The 21627-nt window shown below is 41.4% G+C and overlaps 1 protein-coding gene across 2 annotated transcripts in view; it reads right to left on the reverse strand.

Annotated features, from left to right (window-relative positions):
* Positions 1-21627, reverse strand: part of LOC146865603 (uncharacterized) — a 159994-nt gene that overhangs the window by 93013 nt on the left and 45354 nt on the right. The window contains exon 2 of one of the 2 annotated variants that reach the window (XR_014976656.1): positions 17943-18071. The exons of the other annotated variant lie outside the window; for it this stretch is intronic. The gene's annotated coding sequence lies outside the window, so the exon portion shown is untranslated. The remainder of the gene's footprint in view (positions 1-17942; positions 18072-21627) is intronic. 2 annotated transcript variants of the gene reach the window in all.

Genomic DNA, 21627 nt, shown 5'->3' on the forward strand with positions numbered 1-21627 from the left:
GAACAAATAAGACTACAACTTCCAGAATTCAAATAAAAATATTTGCTATAAGCTGCACATCATGTATACACATATAAAACTTTGACATCTTACACTATATTATTACTTAAAAGCTTCAGCAGTACTGTGCACACTTTTCCTCTACCAATTACAGATCAGAGTAAGTGCAATATACACCTCCATGGAAGCACATTCTAAACTAAGTTGACAGACACCTTGGGGCCAATTACGAAGGGATCCGGTATTGTCAAATCCGATACGGAATCCTTGTTTCCTACTGAATTGTACAGTTTTTCCAACGACCAATTTGATGCCCAGAAACCGGAGTGTTTCAGAGCTGATTCGTACAGCTCTATGGACACCGTTTCCAGACGAGCGATTCCGATGATTGAATCAAAAAGCTGTTCCCATTCAGTTTTTCTAAGAGGAAACAGTTTTCGAAATTGGTCTTGGAGGGCCCGTTGGCATCTGAATGTGGCCCATGAGGATACCCAAGGGACCCCTCTTCTCAACCATGCACAATGTGGCAGGCACCATGGGGTGCCTGCCACAGGGTGCAAGGTTATTCCCAAACACTCCTTTTTTCAGTGGGAGCCTGTGTTCGAAAATAGAACACAGGGTCCCATTAAAGTCAATGTGAGTCCGACCGAATGATGTTGGGAGGCATCGTAATTGGTTGTCCGGACTCACAAAACCTGATTTGTGAAGAGACTAGTACGGAACTGATTTGTTCGGGACAGTTTCCAAACAACATTGTAATTGGGCCCCTAGTCTGCACCAGACAAACTATGTCTTAGTTACTTAATAATAGATATATAAAAACACTTACAATTTCAATTATACATCATCCTTTTTTTCTAAAATACATATATATATGTTGAAATCGGACATAATTGTCTACCTTATTAATCACTTCTTTTTGCTTACAAAGAAATGTAGTTAACATACCAGAATATTGAGCTCATTGGTAATATCACTTTATTTTCTCTTATTAGATAGATGCAATTTTAACAGGGTTTGTAAAAACTTAGTACAAGAATTCCATACCACTCTCATACAAAGCAACCATAAATGGCAACCTTCTGAAATTTACATTACCTGATACTCCAAAAATCAGCGAATTAAAAATTAAAACATTCCTTTCATGTTTCATTGTTGTAACTACATTTCTGAATGGCTACTGTCTGTGTTTTCACTCCTGTTTAGAGTGAGCTCAAAATGCATGCCTTTATGTTAACAATCGTAATGTAAGCACGATCCTGATGATGAATTCACAAAAAAAAGGAAGTCAGAAAATCTACGTTCCTTTTTACTTTTATATTTTCATCACTATACCACACTTAATTGCAAAATTTTGCTAGGGAATCTTACCTGCCTCATAAAACAGTGAACCTAAACCTCTCCAATTTGAAACATTTAATACCTGTCTCTTTAACAGCCGTCCTCAATATATCCTCTGCAGATTCGCCATAGAAATTTATTAAAACCAGTAGGTCACAAGTTCACAGCACATTCTAGAAAGACCATGCTACAATCAAATGAGATACAGCAGGTGTGGTCCACTTCACAGATTCAAAAGCACATCCATGTCTGTATATCATTTCTTTTTTTAAACAACATCCAATAATAGGACTCCATGCTAATGCATCCAGCACGCTACCTAATTTTATTCACTTACATGCTGACAGTATCCAATGAAATATATATATTTTTTTTAAACACAATTTTAACTGAAAACTACTTCATTCAGCTTCACCCTTCTCCTGACTGCTATTGCTCATTCACTTCAAAATGCTTAAAATGGGGATTGTTTGCCACAGATATGTCTATTGAGCTAAAGGGGCTACTAAAATAGAGACTTGGGTTTGCCTAATGTAGACATTACATGGATTGGCCAGAGAGGGTTAATTGCTGCCTTTGGTTAAAAGCATTGTATTTACCAACACCCTAACCTCATGATTGTGCACTGTGGTGGAAACGACCTAGGCACACTAACTGGGGTAGGGCTGGAAATCCTAATGAAGGTAACCTTTATTGAATTAATGATGCTTTTCACTTACATTGTCTTTTTAAAAAATATGTATTTATTAAGTTTTCAATTATTATCAACAAGTTACCATACATACATCACATCTCATAGAAATAGTGTTTGCTGCACAACATATAATCTAGTGACATTAGTACTGCATTGATTAGTAGAGTAGGTGTTGCCTAAGGGTGATAGGCAGTGTGTGCTTATGGCATACATCTGTACCTGGGCAGGCGTTCATTAATTTTCCCTATTCCCTTGCATTGTATTGGTGTACTCTAACGTATGCCAAAGGCAAAAATGGAAGTGGTCTAATCAATTCTGCCCGCAAATTGACAAAGCCAGGAAACATGGTAATAAAACAGTTTCTGCATTGCTTAGATACCATAACATGGACTCAATCTATAACAACAACTTGTGTTTTGACATGCATGGAATTTATAGAAATTATGGAGTGCACTTTACCGACAAAGGCAACAGGGTGTTTCTAAGTAACTCTGCATCCGGTCTCATCTGTAGCTGACCTATACACACAATCAATCTTGTCAGAGCCACCATAGTAAACAAAATATTGTTTTTTTTTTCTAAAGATCCCTTTATTTTAATATTAGAGACTCTTCGTGACGACTTTGTGATGGTCACGAATAACTCGCAAAATCGCAAAACAAAAGCAGACATTCAATGGACAACAGCACATGCAAAATTAATTTTAAAAAATCGATTCTAAACATTGCAATACACATACTACTATATATATCCTTCTTTAAAAAACTTTTCAACTCATGAATTTGTACTAAGTGTCTTTAAAAACCATGCCTAAAACCTATTTTCTGTTTTCCCGATTATTTGAAGTGTCGAGACTACATTGTTAACAGCGGCGATTGCACCGTTTTCATAACGTGCAAAACACATATTACAGTATTTTACTCACTAGGGGTTTATTACTCTATTGTTTAAAGTCATGTTTTTCTAGTGAGTTTCTATAAACCTATTTTCTGGTTTCACTGTGACGCTGGGAGTCGCAATGACATCGGTACCCGTGATGATCATGGCTACATCGCTAAAACCAAAAGCAAAAGTAAGACTTCAATAGCCACCACATTAAAAAATGACAACTATATAATTCATTATAACCATCACATGAGATAAATAACTATCTAAATAACTGTATAAAAACATTTAACAGTCTCTCAATATCTCTATAACAGTGAGTATTAATGATTCTCTGGCTTATGTGAGTGGGTGCATACATCTCTTATTGTGTATGTGACTGGCTGCATGACTCCTTCACCAAGTCTATAAGTGGATGTATAAGTCTCTGAGTAGATATGTGAGTGGGTGTGTGAGTTTCCGAGTGGGTATGTCAATTGGTGTATGAGTGTCTGAGTGGGTATGTGAATGGGTACATGAGTATGTGACTGAATATATGGGTGGATGCATGTGTCTGAGTGGGTCTGTCTATCAGTGAGTGTGTGAGTAGAGGCATAAGTCTCTCAGTGGGTCTGTGAGTCAGTGCGGGAATATCTGTGTGAGTCTGTGAGTGTGTATTTAAGTGTATGACTATGTATGCAAATAGGTGCATGAGTCTCTGAGTGCATTTGTAAGTGGGTGCATGAGCATCTAAATGCCTATTGTGAGTACACATATGAGTCTCTGAGTAGGTGCATTAGTGTCTGAGTGGGTATGTGAGTGGGTGTATGAGTGCCTGAGGGGATATGTGAGGAAGTACATGAGTCTGTCACTGTGACCAGTGAGGGTGTGTGTATATAGATATAGAAACTTTTTCTTTTATATTTCCACCAATATTTGCGGTGTCACAGCGATAGTCACGACATCCCCGTAACAGTAAACAGGGCTCTCGACTGGCAGTCGTAGCATCATTGTGAATATTGCGTGCGATTGAAAAAATCAATGTTGGAAACATAACTTATGTCATTAACACCCCCATTTCTCAAACATGGCATCAGAGTACCTCCATCCTGACCCCTTATGTTTGCTTGCACTGAAATATTCAGCCCCGGGAACCATTCCCAATCAATAAAATGGGAGCCACAACTTTCTGTTCAGGTTGAGACTAGCCAATAACAGCATCGCCGCAAAATATTTCCTCATAGTAAGATCATGGTGGCACTTTGATCATAGACCAGTGACAAAAAACATGACATGTCTGGTGGATGGCACACTGGAGCCTGCAAGGATAAAGAATATGCACAGAGTCACTGATGTATGATATCAACACTCTTGTTTATTTGATTTGGCACTGGCTTCTTTGAGTCCACACACTTTTTTTGCCTATATTACATTTAAGTCAGGCTCTCTTTCCTTAGTACCTGGGCTATGCCACCCCACCCACCCATTTATATTTTGGGGGTCAAGGGATGTGTGCTGATCTGATGGGCTTGCCATTGTTTTCTCATTGAAAAAGCTGAGAAAGAAAGACTACTTGTATTCTGTGTGAAGTTACCACTATCCCATTCACTGTATTCATTTATGTTTTTAGCAATATAGGCATGCAGGAGGAACTCCTGACCTGACTATTGATTATTGGCTGGCTCACTGATTTATATAACTGGCATTATCTCCCTTTTCCTGAACGTACCATTCCTGTGAAGTTACTAGATCAGAAGATGCAGGTTTTTCTGTATTTCTCCCGCTTGGCTCCTCTTTTTCTTGAAGGCTCTCTCAGTGTTGCCTGTCAGTTATTAGGACTTATTAAGGAACTCTGAAAAGAATCCACTGTTTTCATCGGACTCCATCTGACACCATCCATAACAGTCCACAATAACATAATGTCATCAAAGCCGATTGACAGTGCTAGTGTTTCTAGCAGGGCACGGGTGTTAATAGTGTTGAAGGTTAATGAGGTTCATAGGTATTTACAATAAATTTTCTGGTGTATAACCACCATGGAAATGCAGGCAAACATGCTCTTGTGAAAAGTGTAAGTGATCAGCTATGTAGCATGTGAAAAAGCAGAGAATGTCCCTATAGTTAATGGGTGTGAGAAATGATACTTTTGCATAGGCACACCCATGTTTTGGTGCCTGGAATTACTATTTTTTTAACTCTGCACACTGGAGCACTGCTGCCCATGCCCCAGTCTATGTGCACTGACCCTCTAAACATGATTAAACAATCACACTCCCTATTGGCAGATTTACTTTTCAGTATGGCATCAGTATATGATGCAGAGAAATACCTGAATGACATGTAAAAGTTAAATGTCAGCTGTGAAATAAAGCACATGCTGTGCCATTCACTAGCTGACAAAGAAAATTCCTGAAGCTTTTGAAGGTGGAGCAAAACTTATCCAATGACTATTGATGTGTGAATTTCATATAATTAGCTTTTGTGCAATTATGTGAAATTTTGACAAAATTATGGGTAATTATATAAATTGTAAATCTAACAGTTTGTGCTGTATTAACACAAAATGTGTCTTCATATTCATTTTTGCCATTAGGATGTTTTTAACAAAGCATTGAGAAGAACAGCTTCTCGTGTTCTGTTGTTTACTTCCATTAGCGGTTAATTTTCACAGAGTTGGGTCTTTAGTTAGGCAAAGTGGCGGAAAGGAAAACATTTGGGAAATGCAAAATTCCTGAAACTACATGAATCACACCAGAGTAATATACATTTTGCCAATGCCTTAAAATTAGGCCTGGGCGGTAAATTCCGTTCCGCTCGCGGAATTTGCGGAATTTCGGTAATTTCGCGTTCCGCAGAGAACGCGAAATTGCCCAAAATTCTGCTTTCCGCGACTTCGCAAAATTTTTTCTTGTTCGCGTTCTCAAAATGCATGTTCGTGAGATATTTCTCCCCGAGCACGCAAACAGCAACTATGAACAGGAAAAAAGCATCGCGAACAAGCAATTCCGCGTGTTCGCGGAATTTCTGCATGTTCGCGGAGATTTTTTACCGTTTCGCGGAGATTTGCGTAACGCGATTACGCAAATTCCGCCCACCCCTACTTAAAATGACCCTTTATTAAAGAAAAAAAACCCAAGTAGGTCTGGTAGCCTACAAGGGAGGATGTATAAAAGTAGTAAATGTAAGACTTTATCGTTTGTATATACCTACAGTGACTATCCCCAAAAGCTATTTTTATTGTTAGGGCTGTAGCTGCACTATGAGAAACACTAAAGTGCAGATACAACAATAGGCCTGATTAATGGATTAGGCAAGCTGCACAATAAATTAAACCACTGTCTGACTGAATTCATTAGAGTAGTTGGATTTTTAGTAAATATGCAGGAAAAACAACATGAAATAGTTAAACCTTACCCGCCTAGATCTCCAGTACTCTAACTTGAATTGGCTAACAGCTGGATCCTGCGAGTGCTTCCCCTTATTCAGGTGTGAAACTGCTCCTCGAGCAAAAACAATGGCTTAGACCTTTTGACAGAAAGATATGGGGGTGCGCAATGTGACTCCTTTCAGTCAAGCAAGGACAGCTTGGAGGGTCCAAGAACTTTACTAACTTGCAAGGACCAAGGAGAGGCCTGCCTAATTATATTCAGGTGAAAAGGGAGAACTGAGGAAGGGAAGTCTTTTCTTTCTTAGGTTATCTATCACCAGCTTTGCATCAGGCTACTGGGGGGGATCTGGTCCCCAACTCACTTAGGTTTAACTGAAGATGAATTTAAAGCTTATTTCCCTAAACAATCCCTTAGCAGGCACGCAAGCTCCTCTTGGGGGCAGAAAGATTCTGCCATGTTGGATTTGCTTCAGATTAGTGCACTCTGGGATAGTTTCCAATAAGGCAGATAGGACCGCTGCAAATGTGGAAAGGATTTTTCTGGAAATGTTTTTCTCATTAGTTAGGAGTCACTGCTACCCAAAGGCAAGTAAAACCTACAAAACTGGCACCTACTCACAGCTCAATAGAACACTCTCTGGACCTGATAAAGAACTGGAGAGGACTGAACCTCCTGTTTGAGAACTGTGTAGAGACCTGAAGGGCTGTAACTCCTCCTACTTTTACCAAGCACTAAGACGTAGACCCCAAGGGTTAGCTGACTGACTTGTGTGGCTACTGGGAGACAAGAAGCTGCAAGAGACCTTTTTCATGAAGTTCCTAGCTGGCTCATAACAACTGAACGGGACCATGCTGGTGGCTTCTGGCGGAGTGAGTCTTGGTCCCTAAGTGCTATCCCTGATGTCCTGGAATTGTTGGAAGTAATGAAGAGCAGCTTCTTCAGAAAATCAAAAAGTTGGGACTTAGAAAACCTTTAGACTTCCAAGAAGTGCAGAGCATCAGTGGGAACTTGCAGCAAAGGGCTCCGATTTTAAGGTGACTTACTTAGGTACAGTTTCAGGCTTGTCCTGCTGGAGGATTTTGAGCACCATGAAAAAGGCTAAGGTCCTAGGTAGAATTCTTGATTGGTTGAGGGTGCACAAAAAAATCTCAACTCAATGTGGGAACTTAGGCGGCTGCAAAATGCTATATCCAAAGGCTCTTGCGTGACTTAGTCTAATGGCTTTCTGACTTTGAAAAGACTTAAGCAGATGCACACTGCAAGCTTGCGTTGCTGGAGGGTTTCCATTTCCATTTCTGAGACTAAGGGCCTGATTACAAGTTTGGCAAATGGGATACTCAGTCACAAATGTGATGGGTATCCCGTCTGCCAAATTACAAGTTCCATAGCAAATAATGGAATGGTAATTTGGCAAACATGCTCTCCATCATGTATGTGATGGAGTAATCCTGTCCACAAAATGGTAATCAGGCCTTAAACCTGAAGGTAAACTCTTAAAATGGGATGGCCCTGCTTATATCTGGCTGTAATCATGCTTGTGTCCCAGTCAACCACGAACAGTGACTGGTGATTGGCACATTCTCAACTATGGTTCTCCTTACTGCATTTTTGTCATTCTGCCATCATTGTACTCAATACATAAATATGCATTTTTATAAATTGGTTGAGGGATTTTAAATGTGTTGTGTTTTAATGTTTTAACTACTTTATTACTCCTAAATGTGTTACACATTTCCCTAAATTAAGCCTGTCTTCTCTATGCTGAAAGTACCAGGGGGTTGAGCCATGGTTTATGTGATCAAAGCTGTATTTTACCCAAACAAGTTTACAGTCTTATTCCTTGTGATGGACTCACATCCAGGCCAAATAATAACCCACTTTCTTCCAATGGGTGTCTAGTGGAATTCGTTTCTCCAAAGGTAAAATATGTTCTCTGATTAAAAAAAAGTAAGTTAGTAATCCAAATGTATGTTTACTCATTAAATGCTGAATTTTCCACAATATGGCAAATACTCATGTACATTTTCCTGATTAGAAACACCTGGACATTTCTGTTTCTCACATATTTAAAGAAATACCCATGCAATTATTTCTGAATGACTTGAAAAGTAGACATCTTTCTCACTCAGACTTGTAAATCTTGTTGTTTGCGACCCTTATGTACGAGGAAACAGCCTTCCTTATCTCAGCAGATCTACGAATTGAGCTATTTCTCCTTTTAATGCTCACATGATGCTAACACATACATTCCTGGCCAACATCCTCACTTTCTTATTGTAAACAGAAGCATCCAACTAAGCAGCCTAGATTAGAGGACACACACACAGAATAACAAGTCTATGCGTTCGCACAGACATGCACACACACAATGTGACACCACATAGATGACTTGTATGATACAATTCATTGTCACAATGCATGATTTATGATTAAAAAAAGAAAAAGAAAACAAAAATGTAATAAGAGTCCATAAAATCTACATTAGAGAATCATCTTTTTGGCCATATGCCTTCCTTCATGGGGTAATGAACTGTGAAACCAAGGCATTCTTTCTTTCCCTGGGCAGAAGAATGTTATAGGGCATGGCCTATATTAATTAATGTTGTTTTCCACTGGTTTCCTTCGGCAAACTATTGTTGCCCTACAACTCGATGACAAGTACTGCACAGTAGAACTTGACTATCATAGAATAGCAAGGTTGAGCAGGCAAGCTTTACTCAAGGAGGCGGTGTGAGGGTAGACACTAATATGCTATGCAATCATTTCAGTTATCTGAAAGTTCTTAACTTTGTATACAAGTAAAATACTCAAGACTAAGAAAAGATGTATAGGCATTGAAAACCATAATTGCCTTAGCGTTCTTCCTTCTGAAGTTGTTACATTCAGTAAAATATGTTTTTGCTAACTTTCTTTACTATTTCATTATACATCATTTGTGATTCAGTGAGAAGCATAATAAATAGTTGCATACAGGAATGCTATTTCAACCTTTCTGATGAACATAAGTGTCTTATGTATATAACATACACAATTAACAGTACATATTTGGAAGAACATAGCATTTAGAGATAGAAAGAAAAAAAGAAAAGGGGGTAGTGAATTTTGACATGAGGATTGCGCTAATCAATGTACTTCCTTTACTTTATTTTCATCCTCTACTGTTCCAGTTCCAGAGCCGACAAGGTAGATGTAATAGTTTTGGCCTAAGCAATAAATAAGTTATGCCTGGATATGACGCCAGCAAATCAATAAGGGGTTTCAAATTTCAAGATACACATCTATGTTATTTGTTATACACTATAGAGCCTACTCACTAAAGTACCTTAACCTTAGATGTGAATAAACACATGTGTATAACTTTACTCTTACACCTTGGAGCAAATGTACTACTTTTGGGCAGTCACCATTTCTGAATGCAAAGTTGCTCTAAAGTGTAGACGTAGGTGTCACCACCCACTGAAACCAAAGGGTGGGGTCAAATGTATATGTAAGTTACAACAATGTAATTATTTTACCATTATTTTCTATGGGGTTTTACATTATGTCCTTTCCTTCATTGTTTAGTACATGAATGTCTTGCAGTACATGTGACTAGCCTTATATGGTGCTAGACATAGTCCAAGACTGTGCTAGAGTATATTTGCTACCGTTTTGTCACCTTTAGGGCAGTAGAAACTTTAGAAGTGAGTAGACTTGTGGGTGGATGTTTTTATTTGCATGCCCCTCACTAAACTCCTCCTTACACCGTGCTGAACTCCCTTTCTCAACTCCTCCCATTCAGAAGTTGTAGGAAGTTGGGTGATAGGTTTATTAAAATGTTCTCTATTTTTCTAAATTAGTGTGGAATTTTTCTTGTGTTGTGTTTTCACTTACTGTTTTCATGCTGCATAAATACTTTACACATTTCCTAAGTTAAGCCTGACAGCTTTGTGCCGAGCTACCAGAGGAACACAGGGATTCTGCTGGGAAAGCAGAACTGTGCCTTGGGATGACTGGATGTCAGAATGTGGGAAGTGAATCTCTCTACAACATCTGTACCTGTCGGCCCAAATCCTCGCTAGCTTACAGTGCCTCACCTGAACTCCTAACCTTCCCAAAGTAGTAGGTAATGTTGGCAAACCTAGAACATGACCCTCTAGTCCCCAAGGAAACAGTGGAAACAGATCATTACTTTTGTCTTTCATTAATGCATGCTCTTAGTAAACCCAAGGAAAGCCATGATGAAAGTTTACAATACGTTTATTGAAACTAGCATAGTCTATTATGAAGCATATGTGTGTGATACATAGGCAAATTTAACTGAACAATGTAATCAGCATTACTAGCAAGCTGTATACAATGTAGAACCCCACTATGGCAAATGATTTATCTGATTATGCCTATCCTTACTGTGTAAGCAAAGGGACATATTAGTGATCTCTGGGATTAGCTACAGACCTCATACCTGGCGTGGTTGATAAGTAGTCCACATCATGAGTGTAAATTCAGTCTGTGCACTGCTGTATGTCAGGCTCTGTATGCATTCATTCCAGTATATCTCAGAAAAAGAGAGAGGGACCCAAACAACATTTCTCATGATATAACAATTGATCTGTGCAAGATTTAATAGGTCTTTCCGTGACAAGGGAACATTTTCCTGCCTGTTCTCCCAATTCTTACAGTTGTTACTACGAATATACAATTTGCCTATTTGTGATTTATATTAATTTAGTGAACTGTATGCCTTACCTGTATGGTTTTTGAATTATTGTTTTATGATGAATTTAGATAGGTACTGTAATTTTTAACACATGCGTTTTTTAATAAATAATTATTTTAGAATGTATTGAATACATTTGTTCCGAATAAATCTGGATTGTATATTGGACGCCATTTGATTACTTGACCTCTTAGTTCCTATGTTTATTGTCCTCTTGTGGGTGATATAAGGTTCCTACAGTGTGTTCATTTGTGTGCGAATTCATCCAAAGGTCTCTGTGATTAAATTCTCATAAGATACAGTTTATATGATACAATTACTGTGTTGGAAACCTGCAGCTTTGCTACTGTGTTGTATCTAGAACTTTAGGAGCTGTAGCTGACGAGCAAAAGAAACATTGTCTTGTTATGTATTTGAGGCACAATACTAAAATGTTCTGATTAACTCCCAAGAAGAATCAATGATTAACAAAACAGCATATACAGTGTATTTCTAAAATATTGGCATGAAAACAAATGGGTTACGTGTGGCTGTGCAAGCAAGAGTAGGCTTAACTATCTAATCGCTAAACTAAGCGAGAATCAAAGTAGACACAAAAGGGACAACAGTAGACCCCTTCCTTGGTCAGTAGAGTAACTTAGCGACTAGCAAAATAATGTATGTCACAAACTGAGCAAATTCTATGTGATACAAAAAGTATAATCTTCAAATTGATTAGCATAATAAAAATGAAACTAAACATTTTTAAAAGGTGGCCAAATTAGGTTGTGGGCGTGGGCACCCAAAATTTCTTCCACAATATCAATGTTTAGAGAATCCAGAACTCCCGGATTCAGTCTCTGCAGACAATGATTCCTGAAGAGCCCCCATTCAAAAGCTTAAAAGAATTGTATAATGCACTCATGGCACAGCTGGACCGGTGGTAGTTCCATTACCAGTGGGCTTCAAAATGGAAAATCCTTTGCAGTGTAGCAAAAATAGAACCAAAATGCCTCAAATGAGACATAACAGCAAGGGTATGCCCCCGAAAACATTCAAAAACAGGGAATGTTTAAAGACTGGTATTACTCCAAAGATTTTCTGGTAGGTACTGACTAAGCAATTGTTTTAAAAAAGTACACAATACGAGCAGTATTGGGAGCATTACAAATTCAAGGCACAAGCTTGCCAAAATGCAGTGGGAGATTTGTGCTTACTTTGCTGGATGTACTTGCAACCTGCAGTTCAAAGGTTTTTGCGCAGATGTAACTACCATGTCTTCATGAACAATACAGCTTTGAGTCACCTTAGCTTGTTAAAATCTGTCTTCAGTTGGAATGGAAGGCCATAACAAACTATCAAAAACTGCATGCATAGGAGGGAAATGCAGCAGGTCACTATTTGGGAAGCAGGGAGGTCATGCGTGATTCTGGCTTTCATTCCACAGCAGTCTTGGTCTCTTAACAATAAATACCTTCCATTGGAAAGGACTGCGATGAAGGGGAGAATTGAAGGAGCTAGTAGTGCTTTTAGAAAACAGGCCAAATTACATTCTCAATGGATGGTAAAGTGTTTACAAACAAGTGCGTGGATGACAGATGAGTTCCATTTATTTCCAGTAAGGAATACATCTCTGTCCTACCATTCACACCGGTAAACAAAAGAAAGTGACCACAATTCATGAATAAAGCTCCCTCTGAGGGTTTCATATTTACATTCCAGAAAATGTTTCATGTAAAAATGAATCTGTAATGTGGAAATTGGCATAGATATCACGCCATGAATTAACCATAAAGTTGAAGGTGTTTCAGCTACAGTAAAGAGCAATTGTTCTAACTTTTCAATATGTAACATTGTGTAAGTGGCATCTTTTTTGGCCGTAAGTCTCTGGTTCACATGTCAGGTTGAAAAGAAACACTGCATTTAATTTAGGTGACACCATGGTACACAGCAATTTTTGAGGACATGAATTGTGCAACTAAACTGCATAATGGACCTAAGTTGACTTTGCCCGTTGTATAAAAAACACAAATAATTTTGCATAGTATCGATAACAAACAACAAAATCTTACTCAATACTGATAGATAGGCTGTGTGAGTGGGTGGATGGCACATTCCTAATAAGTCCCCTTCAAGCAGGGTTCCGACCAGGAACCAGTACCATCGATCAAGTATTTCAACTGCAGGCTAAATATAGGAAGTATGTCACCTTGGGAGGTGGTCGACTTCATAATTATCCGAGTGGAACCATGGTACAATAACATCATCTATAGACACCTTGAAAATGTAAGGAATCTTCAGTATTTCTGAATGGCCGAAAATATCACAGGGGACCTTATCTCAAACAATTACATCAGTTGATTGGACAGCTGAAATGATCAAAAGGGACAGATCTCCTTTTAGTTTATTTGAAGATGAATGAGGTCTGAGCACCTCATCTCCCAGTTCTGTGGCAGAGCATTCTGGAAGGTAATGGCCATTGATTACAAGAAGAAAACAGTCACAAATTCAATTCAAAGAAGTAGAAAAACCAAGGAAAGTGTTATTCAAATATAGTCAAGGAGGAACAAGATAAGAGTGTTTCAGCCATGAAAAGAAAACACAGGAACGTGTAGGCGGAGTTCCCAGAACGGTGGAACTGTCAAAAGATTTGATGAAAAGTCAGCTGTTACCATATAATAGCCAGGAGCCACCAGTGCAGCAATAGAACTGGTAAAGTCCATGAGGGGTTGATCAGTATAAACAACATCATCTGCAGGAGATGCATTAGTAAGTTCAGTACTCACTTTCATAGTGTGGCTGGCATTTGTAGCGCTATTAGGAATTAACTGAAGTTCTTCTCCTCTCGCTCCCACTCCCAGCAAGAAAGAAACAACTTTGAAGTAGCTCATAAGCTGTAGATGGGTTTCCTAAATGGTAGTGAGAGGAGATAAGAAACTACCAAGGATTCCTCATGGCCTACTGTTTAGAATCAGCCACATGATGCAACTTAATGTGATAAATAGAGACAAAAAAAATTTCTTTAGAACAAGCAAGAGGTACTAATAATACAGATTTTGCACCTTGAATTCCAAGGACTGGCACCGGTGCACGGTACATTGAATTAAATTCCTTTTTCACTGCAACTTTCTCACAAATGAGATCCCCAATTAATGGAATCCAGCCAGAAGGGGCTGGCTACTTGTTGATTCTGGTAGATTTAGACATCTTCAACTGCTTGTTGGCTTGGCCATCGCAGAAACTTTGTGAATCCGCACAACAATCATTACGTCAAAGGACATGGCTGCCGCCAAAATGTCTGGGTCTGCCAAAAAGGACCTTTCTATGGGGTCCTTCTGCCCAAGCATCATTTAGGAAGTGCTATTTGTACCCCATATAGGTGATTGATCCAACTGCAGCTTGTACCTAATGCTCTAGCTGTTAAGAATTGCTTTAAAAAATGGTTCATTCTTTCCACCACCAAATTTGCCATGGGACAATATGGTGAGGAGAAATATATCACTACACCCAGCAATAAGTGGAGATTTCTTTTTAACATACCTTGCTCCGTAGCTCTGGAACTCGCTACCCCCAGTACTTAGTTCGATTAGAGAAGAATCCAAATTCAGGAAATCACTCACAGCATATCTTTTTGAATGACCTTCTTCTGGTTTAAACCACTATGTGATGGATTTGTTCCTCAGCGCTGGGCAGCCCGTCGGGTAGCCATTTGATTTACAAATTCTTAGCATAGCATAACTAGACCAGTGTTTAATTGTTGTAGCTCATTAACATTCAGATCCTGTAGGTTGGAGAATGGTGTATAACCATCTAGTGATGGCCTGGTGGCCCACTCATTACTAGGGGGAACCATACCTACAAATGCAAGTATGTGTATTAGGGAGCCCTGGAACCAATTTTGATGTTTCCAATGTGAAAGTGGAATTTCTAAGAGCAGATACACTCTGTAAATTTGTGGTGCTGCAACGTTAATGTATTCATGAAATCCTCCTATATCAGCATCCACAGCTGGGAAAATGACCCAAGAATAAAAAAAAGATAGGCATTGTGGGCTTCAACCACGAAGATTAAATCACTGCCTACATTGCCAAGGTCACATAAAGTTAAATGTGCATAGACTGCAGGTCTGCAATTGCCAGCAATTGGTGTAGCTTGTGGCTGTGCCATTAATAAAGCAGTAATGGAAACAAACACTAATAGGGGTAATCCTTTAAAGGTTTAAGCTTGAACAACCCTCAGAAAATTAGGTGCTCCCTAAAATACTGTGGAGGATATATCCCCAACACCAGTGATGTCTCCAGAGGAGGTGTAAAGGCAATATGGGCACAAACAAGTACTTCTCAGGAGCCCCGCTAATTAAGTACCTGACCTTTCATTGGTTGTGCCATTTCACAGGGATTCTGCTGGGAAACCAGAACTGTTCCTTTACCATGATAGGATGCCAGAATGTAGGGCCTGAGTCTCTTCAACATCCATATCTTTTGGCCCAAATGCTGGCTAGCTCACAATGCCTTACCTGAACTCCTAACTTTCCCATAGTAGCAGGTGATTTTGGAAAATTTAGAACATGACCCTCTAGCCGCAAGGTAACAGTGGACACAGATCCTCACCTTCCGTCGTTCACTAATGCATGCCCATAGTAAACCAAGGAAAGACATGATGAAACTTTACAATACATTTATTGAAACTATCATAGTCTTTTATGAGGCATATGTGCTGCAAAAAGTAGGCAAATACAACCGAGCTACATAATCAGCTTTACTAGCAGGCTGTATTAAATAAACAGCCCACTATGCCAAATTATCTATCTGATTGTGTAAGGAAAGGGGTATACTAGGGATTTCTAGGATTAACAATGGACCCCATACCTGGTGTTGTTGCAAGCTGGTTCACATCATGAATGTAACACAGTCTACGCAAGGCTGCATGTCACGCTCTGCGTTCGTTTGTTCCAGGAGAGGTCCCTCTGCCAGAATTCTCAAGACACAGTTTATTTGATTAAACTACTGTGTTGGAAAGCTGCAGCTGTGCTACTGTGTTATGTCTGAAATGTTAGGAGCTACAGATAACCAAGCAAAAGAAAACAGTGCATTGTGTTCTTATGTATTCCAGACAATCATGTACAAAATGTGCAGACCGACTCCCAAGAATAACCACTGAATAACAAAACAACATGTACAGAGTATTCCTATAATAAGGGCACAAAACAAATGTGTTATGTGTGGCTGTGCAAAGCAAAAGCAGATTCAAATATCCAATATGCTAAACTAAGGGAGAACCAAAGTGGGCCTAAACGTAACATCACTACAACTGCTTGTGCCAAGCTACCAGAGGGCTAAGCAAAGGTTAAACTTGGGGTTTGCTTCTGATTTCACCCTGCTAGAAATTGTGGCTGCTGCTCGAGTAGGTTTTCACCCACCTCAGCCAGTAACCCTGGGCAGATTTATGTTTGACTTGCGCCACTTTTACGCCGCCGTTGCGTCACTTTTGTGACGCAGCGGCGGCGTAAACCCTGCACCACGTTGCGCCCTATTTACATCGTGACGCATCTATGGAGATGCGTCATGGTGTAAAGCCCTGCGCCACATTAAACCTGCGTCAGGTTTAATGTATGCAGGGTGGGCGTTCCAGCGGAAAAAGCCTCGGAAAAGTGACGCAGTGAAATCTACAAGATTTCACTCAGTCACTTTTCCGACGCTGCTGAGTCTAAACCTTGCGCCTGCTTGAAGCAGGCGTAAGGCATGACGCAGCATGTAAGGTATGGGCAGCCCCTAAACATTGCTGGAGTTGCGTCGTGCTTGCGACACGACTCCAGCAATGCGCCGCCCTTACGCCATCAGATGCGTCACGCATCTGTTTATCCTTGCGTCACGATGCGCTGCATTGTAAATGCGGCGCATCTGTGGTGGCGCAAGGGTAAACTTGCGTGACGCATCTTTCCTGGCGCATCCCTGCTGATTTGCAGGGATGCACCAGGAAACATAAATCTGCCCCCCTGTTTTTAACATATAGTTTTACTTCCAGGTCATTCAAATGGACCAAATGATAATTTAAAAATAAAGAAGCAAGCCAAGCCACAACTTCCCACCACAAATGCAGTTGGAAAAATGCCAAAAATACACAAGAGACCGACCAGCGACCTCCCAGTATCTAAAACAATACTTTTCAGCAGTGTTTTATACTTGCTGGAAGCCAAAGACCCGTTTTCCTTTGCCAATCAAGGTAATTGTTGTCTTAGAGGTGTTGTCTCTCTCCTTTACTGTTTGCTTATCTAAGATGTGACAGTGAAATAAGTTAACGAAAATAAACTCTTGCCTTCCCATATGCTTAATGTTGTTGAAGAAAGATATTTTGAGATTTTATACATATATCTAGGCAGATTGAATTTTCACCTTACATACAGCGCATATGACACACTGACAACTGTTGATTCTTTCATGGCATCACTGTCAGGACATTAAGTGGTGAAAGGTTTACGTTTAAAAATCATAAATTTCAGCAGATGTCAATGAAGCGATATAATGTAAATTCCTAAAGTGAAACACTGGTGTTCAAGAAATAACCTATTGTCAATATGGAACATTCTTGGTCACATTTGTGCATGCTGTTTGCTGTTTAATTTACATAGAGAATCGTTTGATTGCTTGGCTTCTTTTTAGTCCTTAAAGCCAGGCTAGACCTAAAGCTCGCATCTTCTTAAGAATTTCCTGACTAGTCCATATCTATGCGAAAAAAAACAAATTCATCCGCCCAAAATGATATTTTCTCACTGCCTAGATGGTGCGAAGTCACACCCTCGCTGGTGCAAAACTGCCATACCCGTGCTATGTATGAAATGAGGCTTTAAAGCAATAAAGGAAAAGAGAAAAAACATTGTTAGTGAGTAGCCAACAAACCACAGAACATTCACCAGTCATACACCCTTCTCCCTCCATCAAAAGCAATGTTAAGAAATGATATTGCATCTCTGAATTACCTCTTAATGATGCACGAATAATTAACAGTTCCGATGTTGCTCATTTGTTTCTCGTGGAACCGCAGAGAATCGAGGGCTCGCCTGCATCAGCAGTCACGTCTCTGCATTCTGACCTCACTCACATGCCCGCTGCATGAGAAAACAAAATTGGGTGGGAATGGGATGAGGTGTTGATTGAGCTCAAGAAGGTCATTGTAGCACATTTGGCGATCAGCGGGGCGCCTGTCGACGCTGATAGACCAGTTTTTACAAAATATCACCTGTCATTCAAAGTGACAGATGGTGAGCTCAGACTGTGAAGAGTTGCAGCAATGTGCTGCCCACACAGATACCCACACAGAATGATTACATTTTTAGTATTCCACAGCACATCATTTAGGCCAGTGACACATTACCACTGCAGTAAGCTTTTTCCAACAGGAAATGCAGGCAGTGAAGCAAACTTCCACTGCTGCAATTCTATTCAAACTTTCCGAACTAGAATTACGGTGCCTCATTTACAAGACAGTGCCGCAGAGCGTCAGTGCAAGCCCTTTGGCTACGCCACACTGTGGCACTTTCAAGGTACAGGGAAGCAATATATTTACAATAATATGAAGCATCCCTGTGCTTTACACTGCGCTGGCGCACAATTGGCAGCCATGTGCAACCCAGGCACCTTTGCGCCATAGTGCAAGGATGCCTGAGTCCTGAGGATGATTGTTTATGTGCAGGACGGTGTCCCTTGCTGCACATAAACAGTCTGAAATGGCATTTGTCGGCTTCTATGTGCGCTGCATTAGCACATATGGGGGTTTATTTAAAAGAAACTGATGCATCTGTAAAGATGCGTCAGTTTCCCTGTGCCAGCCTGCGAAACCCTTGCACCACCATGGATGCGCCGTATTTACAATACGGTGCACCATGGCACAAGGATTGACAGCTGCGTCAGAAATTCTGACACATCTGTCGGCACAAAATTCACGCATTGCTGGAGCTGTGTTTCAAGCACGATACAACTCCAGCAATGCATGAGGAGGCCTATTCCTAATACACTATGTCACTCCTTACGCCTGCTCCAAGCAGGCATTGTGTTTTGAAGCAGTGGCTTCCTAGAAGTGACAGATCTCTTGACTGGGGGAGAATGTCTGCATTGTCAGCATTCTGTCCATCATTTGTTTGTTGTAACGCTTTTCGCCCTAAGTGGGATGGGTATTCCCAGACGTGGGACCCGTGTTCACTACGCCACTGGAGTCACGCTATCCTGGCTGATGACGGCTGATAGCCAGAAACCGGTCCTAGGATGCTTGATTCCGGTCCAGGGAAGACATGGCTTGGCAGTTCGGGCTGGACTGTTCCCATGAGGCACAGGGTCAAGACTGATTTGCATATGGCCATGTCTAAACTGAGGTGGCGTAGTGGGCAAAAGAACGATGGATTTAACCCAGATCTCTTGACTGGGGGAGAATGTCTGCATTGTCAGCATTCCGTCCATCATTTGTTTGTTGTAACGCTTTTCGCTCTAAGTGGGATGGGTATTCCCAGACGTGGGACCCGTACTCACTACGCCACTGGAGTCAAGCTATCCTGGCTGATGACGGCTGATAGCCGGAAACCGGTCCTAGGATGCTTGATTCCGGTCCAGGGAAGACATGGCTTTGCAGTTCGGGCCGGACTGTTCCCATGAGGCACAGTGTCAAGACTGATTTGCATATGGCCATGTCTAAACTGGGGTGGCGTAGTGGGCAAAAGAACGATGGATTTAACCCAGATCTCTTGACTGGGGGAGAATGTCTGCATTGTCAGTATTCCGTCCATCAATTGTTTGTTGTAACGCTTTTCGCCCTAAGTGGGATGGGTATTCCCAGACGTGGGACCCGTGCTCACTACGCCACTGGAGTCAAGCTATCCTGGCTGATGACGGCTGATAGCCAGAAACCGGTCCTAGGATGCTTGATTCCGGTCCAGGGAAGACATGGCTTGGCAGTTCGGGCTGGACTGTTCCCATGAGGCACAGGGTCAAGACTGATTTGCATATGCCCATGTCTAAACTGGGGTGGCGTAGTGGGCAAAAGAACGATGGATTTAACCCAGATCTCTTGACTGGGGGAGAATGTCTGCATTGTCAGCATTCCGTCCATCATTTGTTTGTTGTAACGCTTTTCGCCATAAGTGGGATGGGTATTCCCAGACGTGGGACCCGTGCTCACTACGCCACTGGAGTCAAGCTATCCTGGCTGATGACGGCTGATAGCCAGAAACCAGTCCTAGGATGCTTGATTCCGGTCCAGGGAAGACATGGCTTGGCAGTTCGGGCTGGACTGTTCCCATGAGGCACAGGGTCAAGACTGATTTGCATATGGCCATGTCTAAACTGGGGTGGCGTAGTGGGCAAAAGAACGATGGATTTAACCCAGATCTCTTGACTGGGGGAGAATGTCTGCATTGTCAGCATTCCGTCCATCATTTGTTTGTTGTAACACTTTTCGCCCTAAGTGGGATGGGTATTCCCAGACGTGGGACCCGTGCTCACTACGCCACTGGAGTCAAGCTATTCTGGCTGATGACGGCTGATAGCCAGAAACCGGTCCTAGGATGCTTGATTCCGGTCCAGGGAAGACATGGCTTGGCAGTTCGGGCTGGACTGTTCCCATGAGGCACAGGGTCAAGGCTGATTTGCATATGGCCATGTCTAAACTGGGGTGGCGTAGTGGGCAAAAGAACGATGGATTTAACCCAGATCTCTTGACTGGGGGAGAATGTCTGCATTGTCAGCATTCCGTCCATCATTTGTTTGTTGTAACGCTTTTCGCCCTAAGTGGGATGGGTATTCCCAGACGTGGGACCCGTGCTCACTACGCCACTGGAGTCAAGCTATCCTGGCTGATGACGGCTGATAGCCAGAAACCGGTCCTAGGATGCTTGATTCCGGTCCAGGGAAGACATGGCTTGGCAGTTCGGGCTGGACTGTTCCCATGAGGCACAGTGTCAAGACTGATTTGCATATGGCCATGTCTAAACTGGGGTGGCGTGGTGGGCAAAAGAACGATGGATTTAACCCAGATCTCTTGACTGGGGGAGAATGTCTGCATTGTCAGCATTCCGTCCATCAATTGTTTGTTGTAACGCTTTTCGCCCTAAGTGGGATGGGTATTCCCAGACGTGGGACCCGTGCTCACTACGCCACTGGAGTCAAGCTATCCTGGCTGATGATGGCTGATAGCCAGAAACCGGTCCTAGGATGCTTGATTCCGGTCCAGGGAAGACATGGCTTGGCAGTTCGGGCTGGACTGTTCCCATGAGGCACAGGGTCAAGACTGATTTGCATATGGCCATGTCTAAACTGGGGTGGCGTAGTGGGCAAAAGAACGATGGATTTAACCCAGATCTCTTGACTGGGGGAGAATGTCTGCATTGTCAGCGTTCCGTCCATCATTTGTTTGTTGTAACGCTTTTCGCCATAAGTGGGATGGGTATTCCCAGACGTGGGACCTGTGCTCACTACGCCACTGGAGTCAAGCTATCCTGGCTGATGACGGCTGATAGCCAGAAACCGGTCCTAGGATGCTTGATTCCGGTCCAGGGAAGACATGGCTTGGCAGTTCGGGCTGGACTGTTCCCATGAGGCACAGGGTCAAGACTGATTTGCATATGGCCATGTCTAAACTGGGGTGGCGTAGTGGGCAAAAGAACGATGGATTTAACC

This window comes from Triturus cristatus, chromosome 2_1, assembly GCF_964204655.1.
Source record: "Triturus cristatus chromosome 2_1, aTriCri1.1, whole genome shotgun sequence".
Taxonomy (NCBI): Eukaryota; Metazoa; Chordata; class Amphibia; order Caudata; family Salamandridae; genus Triturus; species Triturus cristatus.